General features: G+C 36.5%; 1 protein-coding gene across 1 annotated transcript in view; it reads right to left on the bottom strand.

Moving 5' to 3' along the window:
- LOC126176532 (aromatic-L-amino-acid decarboxylase-like) overlaps positions 1-12,857 on the bottom strand; it is an 80,186-nt gene that overhangs the window by 45,643 nt on the left and 21,686 nt on the right. The gene's annotated exons all lie outside the window — the stretch shown is intronic.

Below are 12,857 nucleotides of genomic sequence, written 5' to 3'. Positions count from 1 at the left end.
CTGACAATAACCTCTACCACGGCCGCCTGTATTAGAGGCCGGAGGACTGAAATGTGGCAACGTTACGTTAAGGCCTACCGCATGGCTGTGGCTATAAGGTAGCGAACAGAAGCAGTTGTTTACGTACTTTCGCAGTGTCTGTTTTATCTGACATTTCAGTGTAATTATGCTATACTGGACTTCTGTTATTTCAGAAGTTGGTGAATATTCTTTCAGTGGTGTAGGGGTGCAGTATCTTCTGACGGGAAAACTACAAATTGATAATTTGGAATCATGGTTTAGTAGGTATCGTCAATTATCGGGTGGAAACTACAATGTTTCTGTAACCCAGGTATTTGAATCTGAAAATAAGTTGCGTATAATGAGTGTTTTCGGAATAAAGTCTGCAAAATATGGCCCAGTAAAATTTTCTCCAGAAATAATGAACGACGTAAGCACCTCAGATATAATGTCTACGGATGTTGACGTGAATCCGTTTGTAAGTGTTTTGAACAACATAGGTAATGAAAATGTTGATGTACACCAATCTGTACTTCTGTATGTTTGTGGTTATGCAGCACACAAAACAACACAATTGCTCAGTTGTACAACATGCACTGATTTTGTTTTAGGCACACACACCATAGATAAATATCCAAAGTGGATTGACTGGGCCATCAGATATTGTTGTAGAAATTGGCACTTTTGTATATACAATGATGCAGCTTTTAATATCTGAAGAGTATGAAACAAAATTCCTCACTTGTCAAAATTAAAAGCAGTTACTACTCAATCTGGTTGGCCAAGGAGTTGAATCACATGTTTCTCTGCAAATATTTGTAACAGATTCATGTCTCTGTGGCAGGCCACTTACTGATATCTACAAAAAGCTGGTTTCCATTATGTGTAACATTTTGTTAAATAATTATACCAAACTGTAAGTAGGCTATGTAAGTAGGCTGTTTAGGTTCTTATATTGGTAACGCCGCCGCCACGTAGTGCTCTCTGTATGAAAATCACTGACTGTGCTGTGTGCAGTCAGTGGCTACGAGTAGTTTGCATTGTTGTCTGCCATTGTAGTGTTGGGCAGCGGCAGCTGGATGTGAACAGCATGTAGCGTTGCGCAGTTGGAGATGAGCCGCCAGCAGTGGTGGATGTGGGGAGAGAGACGGCGGAGTTTTGAAATTTGTAATACTGGTTGGCATGAACTGCTATATATATATATTATGATTATTAAGGTAAATACATTGTCTGTTCTCTATTAAAATCTTTGATTTGCTAACTATGCCTACTAGTAGTTAGTGCCTTCAGTAGTTTGAATCTTTTATTTAGCTGGCAGTAGTGGCGCTTGCTGTATTGCAGTAGTTCGAGTAACGAAGATTTTTGGTGAGGTAAGTGATTTGTGAAACGTATAGGTTAATGTTAGTCAGGGCCATTCTTTTGTAGGGATTTTTGAAAGTCAGATTGCGTTGCGCTAAAAATATTGTGTGTCAGTTTAAGCACAGTCTTGTATAATTGTTCTAAGGGGACATTTCATATGGCGACCCTGCCAGGATACGAACCTGGAATCTTCTGATTTTTTTCTTGTAGTCTGTGTAATTAGTGTAGCTATTGTTTATTGCTAGCGCGTAATTATAGAGAGAATTTCCATTGTAGTTGCAGTCTTTCATTCTTGTACAGTAAAACAGTTGTGGCATGCATGTAAATTTGCACCAAGTATTTCGCAGCTGCGCTTGCAATTAACTAGATATTATTTTCAGTGCTATGTTAATGTGTTCTCTTATTTTTGCTCTTCAAATTGTGCTTTTCTGTGTTATCGTGTGAAATGGTTCAAATGGTTCAAATGGCTCTGAGCACTATGGGACTCAACATCTGTGGTCATAAGTCCCCTAGAACTTAGAACTACTTAAACCTAACTAACCTAAGGACATCACACACAGCCATGCTCGAGGCAGGATTCGAACCTGCGACCGCAGCAGTCGCGCGGTTCCGGACTGAGCGCCTAGAACCGCTAGACCACTGCGGCTGGCTATCGTGTGAAATATTGTAACAATAATGGTGTGTGAAAAACGTAACACCAGGCTCCAAAGTAAACTGAGAAATAATAGTGACGACAAGCGTAGCTTATCAGCACCACTGTGTAGTGAATTAACAGACATTCGAAGTAGTAATTTGGTAATTGTGCATAGGGAAATGGAGCGGGTGGCAAATAATGGTGTAGACAGTCAAACAGGTAGTGAACAGGGAAGCATTATCGATCGATCGGTCGGCAACAGCTCGCCTCAGGAATCAGAAATGACAGAACACAATATTGCAAATACTGCAGACTTAGGTTTTGGGTCCTCACCGTTTTCTCAAGTAACTCAAGACACATTTTCTGCTTGTCAAAATGTGAATGCTGCCGGTGAAAACGCACTGCCAAAAAGTATAGAGAAACAGATTCCAGACACTAATACATTATTATTGCAATTAATGCAACAAATGGAACAAAATCAGAGACAAACACAGCAAAAGCTTCAAAAGTTAGACACAATGGAACAAAATCAGAGACAAATGGGACAAAGGCTTCAAAAGTTAGACACAATGGAACAACACCAGAAACAAACACAGCAACAGTTAGACACAGTGGAACAAAATCTTCAAAAGTTAGACGCAATGGAACAAAATCTTCACACCATGCTTGAACAAACACGTGAAGATTTAACTACTGAGTTACATAAAATCGAATCGAAATGTCAAAAAGTCTGTAATGACGTAAAAACACAAATTTGTGAGCATTTCCAACCTATTTTTTCGCGTCATGAAAATGAATTACAGAATCATGAAGCAGCCATAAAAGAACTGCAAACTATTGTTCATGAAAATCATGAGACCTTGCAAGCTAAAATGGACTCAGTTGCATCTACCGATTCGGTTACGCAACTTGCAAAAACTCAGGAAAACTTAAAGGACACAGTAGAAAGACACGTTGAGGAAATTAGTTCATTATCAGAGAAAGTAGTTGAACTTTCGGATCAGCTAAATAATTTATCTACGAAGGTAGATGATAATCTGAATGACACAAAACCAGTAGTCTTTAATGACACTGAAGAGTGCGAACAAATTAGGAAATTCAAACAAAATCAGAATCAAATTAATACGCAATACAAAAGAGAAATCCGGGAAGTACAAGATCAGTTGTCACAAGTAATACAAAAATTTCGTATTTCAGAGGACACTCGCGCTCCAACATGGGAAGAGGAACTTAGAAATATGGAAAAGCTACAAAATAATAACACAGGACACTTCGGAAATTATGAAAGAAATTGGCAAGGCGCACCGAATTTTGAGATGGAACCGCCGAAATGACGTAACAATGACCGACATGCGACTCGCCGACATGATGATTTTGACTATAAGCTGTTCATTACTACACGTAAATTCAAAACGTTTAAGAATTCTGCCAATGACATTCATCCACAAACGTGGCTCCATCAATTCCCTCATTGTTTTCCTCCCAACTGGTCATTGGAGCACAGGTTAGAATTTATGTGTGGCTACTTAGAGAATGAACCAGCTGTAAGAATGTGATCGGTCATTCACGATTGCCACAGTGAAGGAGAATTTTACCATGCGTTCCTCTCAGCATATTGGTCTCAAGCTACACAAGACCGAGTAAAACAAGGCATCATGATGATGAAACACTTTGAACAATCTGAATTTTCCAGTCTTGTCAAATATTTTGAAGACATGTTGCTCAAGAATCAGTACCTGTCAAACCTATACAGCCCCTCAGAACTCATTCGCATTTGCTTAATCAAATAACCTGAACATTTACGACATATTATTTTGGCAGGACGTTGCAAAGACGACATTGAAGCTTTTCAGGGGCTCTTACAAGAACTAGAAATTGACACTGACAATCGCGGAATGCGAAAACAGGAGCACAACAATTACAGGTCACAATTCCGTGAAGACAGAAATAATAACTGGACGCGACAAGGCTATTCTCACAACACAAATTGTGACCAAAACAGACACCACCCGTATGACAACCGTTGGCAGAGTAATAATAATTTCAGGGAAAGATCACCTCTCCGCAGTAATGACTATCACAGAAACAATCAGAGAAACAGACAATATGGGAACCAAAACAATTATTATTACGGGAGACAGAATAACTTTAGACGCAACGATCCAGCGTGCAGTTACGATTCAGGGAGAAATTCTCCAGCACTTAACCGACAAGAAAGAAACTACAGGAACTACCGACATGACGACAGACGATGTGGTCATAACGACAGACCTGAATTGCATCAGAACTGGCAGGATTTAAACAGGGCAGGGCCCTCTCGGCAAGGTGAATTTGTAGAAGTTAGGTCTCCTAATCCCAGTAACGATGCGCGCCAACAAAGAAACAGACAATGACTCGCACTGCAGGCAGCCACGTGTGCCCGCTGGCTCAGGGAAAAATAACATAGACGCTAACCTTGAGAAAAATTCCAGTATTCTTTACCGACGTATACCACATGATAATTGCGTTAAAGTTGAAACTCTGCATACTAGGAAGAGCAAAGGGTTACACCACATTTCACATGTAAAACCATTTATTGGGAGATAATCTGCTTTTTAATTTAGTCTTTGCTATAAAATTTTTCACTTCACACTACTAGTACAATTTGTCACACTGAGAAATTGTTAACATGCAACAATGTTGAAGTTAAATATCCAGTCAAGAACCAAGAGAACTTATTTAAACAGAAATTACCACTGCATTGTGATAGTGAACAGACGTCACAGTGTTATTGTGTGTGTACATTCTTGCTAGTTAGTTGCACGATTACGTAACGACTGTAAGGCTTACATACTTAGAACATATACAGGTACTGCTAATGAGATTTTAATGCAACATTTTGGTTTACTTGAAAATATATTCTGGATTTAAAGTACTTTCTGTGAGATACTAGATGACACAGTGGTTGGTTTGTGTGACAGCTACACGATTTTATCACGACGCTGCTAATGAGTGACAATTTACAATGCTTTTGTGGTGTATCTGTTTTATATCTGCACAGTTTTTTCTGAATTCTTCTGTAAAGTGAGACATGTTTTAGTAGTGACTTTTGTGCTATGGCTACAAGGAGACAGCCTTTTCCGTAGGACAACAATACACTACAGCACAGTAATTTCCTCATCATGGCATTAAGCGTAATAACTAAGATATCTATACGCAAAGCATTTCACTTTTGTGTATCATGAGGTAAGTACATTGGCTTCTGCAGAACTTAGCTTTCGGAGGACGATAACTACGACACTTCCACAGAGATTATCTTACCACAAGACGCCCATTTAGCGCTACAGGACACGTATTTGAGTGATTAATTTTGTACTTAAATCATTTATTTTTAAAGATATTTGAAGTACAATGATACAAAGATTTTCCGTGATACATTTCATTCCATTTTTGTAATCTGTAACACCTGAGGGTATAATTACATTAATCCTCAGGGGGGTACACGCCTACTTTGTGTACCATGTGTTTGGCAAGCACAAGGAGCCCTAGCTAATATGGTATTTGCTTATACAACTTTACACATCGGTACCATATTCCTCTAACACATAAATTACACAGCTATCTGATCATTTAACTGAGGGATAAACTTTTTTTTACATCAGTGACACATGTTTACGCAATTAAACAGTTGGGTAACTTCACACTTATGAAATTGTATTTTGTCTGTACTTTGTGAACTGTTCATGTTTTTTTGGAACCATTGTGATACTATGAGAGCTTTGAATGATGTATTTGGTAAGGGAGCATGATTTTAAAGTACGTTTGAGGTAGATGACATTATTGAAATAAGCAGAGAATTTTTTTATGGTTTGAAATTATTGCAGAAAGCTACGACTTTTTTGAGATTTGACTGAGGTGTTATGATGTTATTTTTACGATGACGATGTGTATTATGCTGTTGAGGTATGTTTATGATCAATAAGCCGATGTTATAGGAGGAATTTGATTATGCTACATATTTATTAAGATGAAATATTGAAGAAGTGTCGACAAATAAGGTAAGGAATAATGAGTAGTGGTTAGGGACTCTGGTTTGTGAAAAAGGTTGTTGGAAACCAAGAATCGTACTTTAAGAGTTATGAATGTATGTAAATGCGTGAATGTATTACAATGGCGACGAAAATTTTTGGACACTGTTATATCAATAGGATTTTGTTTCTACAGCTTTGTAACGCAAATTCTTGACCTGTGAAATATTTTTATATGAGACTGTCACTGTAGCAGAAACTGCTGTCGTAAATATTTCCGTAAGAAAGTTAAGTGACCACCTGCATGTAATGCGTCGTGGGCACCAAGCTGTGTCAGACGGCTGGAGAAAAAGCCATTAGCGTGTGTCTTTTCAGAGGCACAGGTAGAAAAAAAAATTACCAAACTCCAAAATGATCATTTAATATGTTCCAAGAAGGAGGGAGTTAATAGAAAATTAAAAACATTACATAACTTTTGACACAAAATTATGAAACTTCTTTCTTACCCAAAACCTCAGTTCTTAAATGCTCTGATTAGTACTGGCAAGGAGGAGGTGGCCACTATGAAATCAACTTTAATGCACTGATAAATTTCACTCATGCTTCTTATGCAAATCCTACAGCAAGGTCACCAGTTCATTCTGACTCAGAAAGATGTGTGAAAGTATTTAAATAGACTGTGTATGACCTGTGATTTAAAAAAAAATCTAACATACTAATGAACAATACACAAAAAACGTTCGTTAAAAATTATTATTATTATGCCACCATCATATACAAAGGTGTGAAAGATATGTTGCAGCTGTCAGAAACTTTTATATTAGTTTGTCAATTATATAGGAAGGAACATGATAATACATTTCAAATAACAGACTGAAATAATTGCAAGTCTGCAAATAATGTCAGTAGGCACCTCACAAAATTGTTTGCTGAACTTGTATCTCCAAATCTCGGGTAAGAAACGTCATAATATATTGCTATGAAGCACATGTGAGTTATTGAAAAGTTCATCGTTGCAAGGAAACGAGAATAAAATGCGTAATTCTGACATAAAGTCGGCGTAATACGTCATTGCGTATTTATGTCTGACACGTTGCCTGCATTTGACGAAATCTAAACTTCAGTCTCGGACTAGCTGGTCACGCTAGCCGGCCTACTGACGTCACAGGCTACGACGTTGTCAGCTTGACGACTCCGGCCTCTAATACAGGCGGCCGTGCCTATACCTTTCATGAATCCCTTACCTCACAATAATCTTCGTTACTCGAACTACTGCAACACAGCGAGTGCCAACACTGCTAGCTAAATAAGAAATTCTAACTACTGAAAGCACTAACTACTGATAGGCATAGTTAGCAAAACGAAAAATTTCGATAGAGAACAGATTAATAATGTTAAAAAGTTATCATATATATATATATATATATATATATATATATATATATATATATATATATATATATATATATTAATTCATGACATCCATCTTTACAAATTTCCTTTTTCTGGCGGGCACACGTCCAGATCGTCCGCTTATAGTATCAAAACTCTGGCATCTCTCTCTCCACATCCACCACTGCTGGCGGCTCACCTCCAACAGTCCAACGCTACGCGCTGTTCACCAGGAGGGTGAAACTCACATAGGGATTTCCGGTAACACGACGTTGATTTGGTCCCAGGCCACTTGGAGCGCTGCAAGTTTAGCAATCTATAGTCTCGTGTTCCTATTGGATGACTTAGTCTTCCATAATTGTTTTGGTATCGTAGCAACGTGATCGTGATTTTTCGTTTAAATTGCAGCGTAAGTATGTTGCTATCATTCTGCTTAATTTTTGGATGCATTCGTAATATTTGATGCTGTGATGATTCAGTATTTACTTTTTTACTTTTGTTTCATATAGAACACGAGGTTGTATCATCACATTACGTTCTGTGGACTCTTGCATATTTGTTCCCGCAAAGAAATACAATTTCCGTTGCTCAGTTTACTTAAATGGTAGGTATATTTCTTATTTCTGTTCATATTTCCTTGTATTTCATGGAGAATCCCATGCTAGCAGCTTTTGACATAGTTGGTATTCAACTTTCCGAATCCTGTAATGGAATATAATTCTGGCTTTGATTCATCTTCCTTTTTGCCACGAAGTAATCTTAGTGACAGAATAAGTACCATTTATTGTGTCACTTAATACATACCAAATATTGGACGTGTTACAATTGATTTGTAATGCCTCGAGTGTGTTCTATTTCCCGTTTTCGACAGTAAATATTCTGTACGGTACATAACATATCCAGGTAAAAAGTGTTTGTTGCTGTTGTATAGACAAAGGTTGTGTTCTCACATAATAAGACATTTGTTTGCAAGTCACACAAAGCAGGTCCTTCAAGCAGTTGGACATTTACACATATTATTGTGGCAATATCCAATGCAGTAGAAATCTTCTCGCACTTTAATGCTCAACACAATGTAATACAGATTTACAGCTGTAACTGTTACTGATAATGTACAGTTGAATTTGGTATCTATCATGGTATCTAGATGCTGAAATATACTGAAATGGTACAATAAGCAGTGTTTCTACTGTCTGATAGCACTGTTTAACCAAGTAGTGTTGAACAGTTATAAACAGAGTGATGTGCATATCCGTAGTAGAAATGAGAATTTATTTTGTTTTGTTTTTTCACTATTTTGTAGCAATACCACATCAGATTACGAGCCATGATAACAGTTATCAATACTTCAGTACAGGATAGCAGCATTTAGACATAAGCTAATATGATTTTTGATAGTGAAATTAATTTCACATTGAGTTTTCTTTAACATTAATTAATGTAAACAGTACCTGATCTTTTTTCTCGTTCCTAATTTTTGGTTTGAATAACATTTCAGACACATGAGGATGGATCATACAGGAAGAGAAGAATCCAGTTTGAGGTTTAAATACTCGTGCAAGTGTCCCAGATGCAGGAGTAGTAATTATGTAAAAACAAATTCCAAACACAAGAATAAACATTTCTATAAATTTCCAGCTGCATCAAAAAGTGAGACTTTAAAGAAGTGGAAATTGATCTGTAATATAGATGAAGGTGTCAACTGTAGTTATTATTATGTGTGTGAGGATCATTTTTATGAAGCAGATTTTGTGAACTTTACTAGACACAGGCTAAATCCTAGTGTTATTCCAAAGCACATGGAATTGGTGTTGTATCACCCTCCCCCCACCCATCTGTGTTACACTGGTGGTGGTGGTAGTGGTGGTGGTGGCGGTTTCACCACATCGGGAACAAATATAAGTGTGCATGAGACAGGTCACAATGCAAAATCTACAGTAATACAACCAAGCAGTCCCCCTTTACAGATCACAGATGATGGTGAGTACAGCTTTTTATCCTCACCAGTTTATGATGTTGAAAGTAGTCCAGGTATAATGGGATCTGGCTTTTCTAAATGTGATTTAACTCCAAGAAAACACAAAATGTATAAACTGCATAGAATTACAGTTTCCAGAGTGTGTAAATTGAAAAAACAGCTACAGAATGAGAGGAATAAATTGAAAATTCTAAAAGAGTTGTATGATGAACCTTGCAAAGCAGCAAAGTTTGAGTAAATCAGTACATTGTTCTTTTGGATTAAAAAAACGGTTCAAAACTCTTCCCAAATTAAAAGCACAACACTTTAACTTTTCTGATTTCCATGTCAAAATGAAGGTAAAAGTTGCTGCTGCACAAATGAGCCACTGTTGCAGCTGCAATTGAAACATATGTTTCTACTCACACATTACCATCTGAAGTTATACACACAGCTGAGTTTGTGGTAAAGGTAGATAATCTCTTTGATTCACACAACAGTAATGAGCAATATTCCAGAGATGGAAAACAATTTAGGTGGGCTTTATCAGAAAATACGCCACATTTAGAAATGTGGTATAGCATATTGAGGGAAATAGGCAGTTGGCAAATCATAGATTTAAAAACAGGAAAAAACAAGACTAATATGTTTAGCTTCATAAAAGGTTGGCAGATTACATTATAGTCTATTATTTTCTTGTGGAAGCCTTGAAAGTGGTTGGCTTTAAGTACTTAAATTTAAAGGCGTTCAATCAAGATGCTTTAGAAAATTTCTTTTGTTGTATAAGACAACATGGTATTGCTAATACAAACCCAACTTGTTTTCAGTTTGTACAAGCTCTGAAGACTTGTTGTCAATCATATGACTTTGCCTTTCAAAGCCATGCGTGTAAGTAACTGTGAAAAAGATGATTACACTCCCTTGAGCAGTTTGTGTCACTTTTTGGCAGCAAGTGGTAGGAGTGAACACTTAAGTGAATGTGAGATGAATGACACTGATACACCTGAGCAAATTTATTGTTACTCAGATGGTATCATCGAGTCTGTAGAAGATCAACAAGCCTTAGCCTATGTAGCAGGCTGTGTACTGAAAGCCATAGATGTACCAGATGATTGTGAAACATGTAATACCAGTCTCTACTCCTCTGTTATGACTGAAAATCATTTGTTTACCTCATTTAAGGAGAATAGTGACAAGCATTCTCATTTGAAACATGCAAGTGAAAGAATCATGATTTTCCTAAGGGCACTCAATGATCAGCTGTATGAGTATCTAAATAGACACGGTCACACAACAAGACTACATGATAATTTAAAAAAAAAAAACATTTGATCTGTCTCATACAACAATTTGTAATAAACATGAGATTGAAGAGATACTTCTGAAGACAAGTATTCCATTTATAATATAGAACTATGTGAAAGCAAAGAAATTTACAAACAAGAGGAAATTGTGTATGCAACAACTTAAAAATAAGTTCAAATCATGTTAAAAGACTTTGTATTTCAGTGTTTACTATGTGTACAATTAGAGTAAGCTCCCTATACATACACAATTGTTGTGTTAAAAGCAGAGAATTACATGTTCCTGTATCAAAATCATGCCTTTGATTTGTTATGACAAAATCTGGTAATTCAGCAGGAACATAACTTAACACTTTCTAGATGTGATGATGGGACTCTAAAAGTATAATGAATAAAGTGCTGTCAAGGGGAGTTCGTGTTAATTTTCAGTAGTGTACCAGACAAACATAAAAACGTTAAAAATAAATGTTGTACCAGCATCTTCTTTCATTATTTAAACATGATGGGTGTTGCCAAAATAACAGTCAAGTTGGGGAAAAAGAAAAAAAATGTTATGTAGTGCAGTTCATTTTCTTTGTATGTCTCATTGGCAAATACATTTTGGCTACATTCATGGAGTGTCTACCTGCTCTGCTCCCAATTTGTTTTTCAGTTGATGTAAAGTAGTATTTTGAGTGTTTCATAAATTTATTTTTACTGTGCTGAAGTTCAATTTCAGGTGACTGAATATCCATAAATAACAATCCACAGAAAAAATAATAAATCGGATTTTGTAGACTTTACATCCTTGGTTTGTAGCACAGTTTTTTTTTTTTTTTTTGTAAATGACCTCTTGGTTATCCTTTAGCTGTGCAGTTATTTATTTGTGTAACCTTCCACTTTCGGTCATGCGAGTGGACATAATGTGCTTTAGGATACGTGGAAACCTAAAAATCATTTATATATGCATGCAATGTCAGATGACTTTTTTTAGTCTGACATGTGATAAAGCTCATTTATTTCCACATGATAATGGCCACACAGCCAAAATCGCAATATTGAGTTTTACAAAAACATTTCACAGTCAAAAGGTAACGTCGTAATTAACGAAAATTTTCACAATGTAAACTGCAGCTACGAGTAGTTAATGTTTGTTTTTGATTGAGATTTCTTTTATATATTGCTTTTCAAGGTCTCAAAAACCTTTATTACTGCACTATGCGGCCCACATTCAAAGATTAAATGAAAAATATTATCATCTAATTTGCGTATTCAGAAATAAACATAAGAGATTTTCGCGCCATATTTTTTTCGTATTGAAGTTCACAGCCAGGCCACAAGTAGCGCTGGTGTCGTTCTGTGGTTCCGTATAATAATGTGGTATTTGCACTTCTACTATATTGGCGTTCTGCTCTGTTCGAATCCAACTGCCCAACACTAAAATAGCGTGTATTCCAACAATGCCAACAAGCCACAGACTGCACACAGCACAGTCAGTGATTTTCATACAGAGCGCTCCGTGGCGTTACCAACATATAAACCTAAACAGCCTACTTAAAAATGTTATAGATAATTTCTATGTTTAAGATCATGTAATGACCGGGCTTAATTCTATATCGATCAAACGGGACGAAACTTCACCATTAGATTTAAAGAACACATAAATTGCGACAGAAATCTATCAAGCCTTCATCCACATATAAAAAAAAATCAAAATCACAAATCAGAGCACATCGAAAATTGATTACAAGTTCTACACAAAATATCAAAATGGTGCGCTGTAAACATTCTTGAAGTATTAGAAGTATATACACACACGAAAAATTATCGAAGCAATATTCTCAATGAAGAAATCGATCTTAAACATAAAAATAATCTAGAATATTTTACTGACATTTAGGAGAAAAGATCGAAGCAATAAATAACTGTAGGTACAAATCATAACAAAATTACGATATCTATGAAACACAAATACCATCACTGACTAGCAAAGATTGCATATGAAACACAAATAACATCACTGACTAGGAAAGATTGCACTGTAAACATAAAGCATCAACGAGGGTAAATTGTCAAGATAGCTGTCAAAAGTTATTTCACGGAAAAATTCTACACAAATAGAAAATACGTGACTTATTACAGTCCAGCAATAAACAGGCAGGTTACAGTTTACTCACTGAAGCAATATGGACGGCTTTTTCCACTAGACGTCAGTTTATATGTAA

This window comes from Schistocerca cancellata, chromosome 3 (assembly GCF_023864275.1).
Source record: "Schistocerca cancellata isolate TAMUIC-IGC-003103 chromosome 3, iqSchCanc2.1, whole genome shotgun sequence".
Taxonomy (NCBI): Eukaryota; Metazoa; Arthropoda; class Insecta; order Orthoptera; family Acrididae; genus Schistocerca; species Schistocerca cancellata.
The sequence above is the reverse complement of the archived record's forward strand: the minus strand, read 5'-3'. Positions and strand labels throughout refer to the sequence as shown.